The 841-nt window shown below is 37.2% G+C and overlaps 1 non-coding gene across 1 annotated transcript; it reads right to left on the bottom strand.

Moving 5' to 3' along the window:
• Positions 1–209: 209 nt before the first annotated feature.
• LOC148941493 (U2 spliceosomal RNA) lies at positions 210–401 on the bottom strand. The gene has a single exon (XR_016143322.1). It is a non-coding gene; the product is annotated as a U2 spliceosomal RNA (small nuclear RNA).
• Between the last annotated feature and the right edge of the window lie 440 nt (positions 402–841).

Below are 841 nucleotides of genomic sequence, written 5' to 3'. Positions count from 1 at the left end.
TGAGTGAATATTCTGGGGGAAATGTTATACTGGGGGGTTTTGACAGAATTACTATATGAAATTCTTTTTAATTGTTTTACATTCTCTTTGCCAAATTTTTTATATGGAGATGTTCTGGGGGCTTTTTTCTGTGCCAGGAAAACTAGAGGGCCAGATTAAATAAGAGGGAGGGGGATGATATCTGGCAAAGTTGAAAATTCCCCTTAATATGAGCATGCGTGGATCCTGGAGGTGCTGCGATACCAAGTTAAGGCGTGGAAGGAGTGCAGCAAGCCCTGACATCGCTCAGGTATTCAAAAATCAGTTTAGTATTCTGAGCCTTATGAAGGAACCACTTCAGATATTATGGTGGTAGGAACAGATACTACACTTTAGTCCTAGTCAAAAGGCCAAGAAGCGATAGTCAGGATTTTCAAAGAGTTTAAGAAATACGAGTAACAAAGTTTGTCAAAAATTTAATTTCGGTTGCAATGCTCAAATAATATTCAATTAATTCACCCCACCATTGCAAAGCTCATTTTAAAATTTTAATGATAAACAGAAAATTTTCCAATCAAGACTGACAAAATTGTCATCCTTTAAAACTAGATTGCCTTTATGTTGTAGTCCAGCTGAAAGAATAAAGTGGAAAAAACTAAATCAGAGAACCCAAAAACCAAAATTAGAAAAGATAGGCCTTAAATCAGAAATGTATGATCTTGGCTCTTTAGCTGATACCTTTTGAAGGGAAACCACAGCTGATGAACCCAATATGAGTCGCATCTAGTATGTTTTTTTCGGGGCATTTTTATAGAAGGATTTTGTCGGGAGATGGGGGGGGGGCACAAAAACAAGCTTTGAA

The sequence above is a fragment of the Artemia sp. Qi Xiang Cuo genome, chromosome 18 (genome assembly GCF_049724085.1).
Source record: "Artemia sp. Qi Xiang Cuo chromosome 18, ASM4972408v1, whole genome shotgun sequence".
Taxonomy (NCBI): Eukaryota; Metazoa; Arthropoda; class Branchiopoda; order Anostraca; family Artemiidae; genus Artemia; species Artemia sp. Qi Xiang Cuo.
This window is presented reverse-complemented; position numbering and strand designations above follow the sequence as displayed.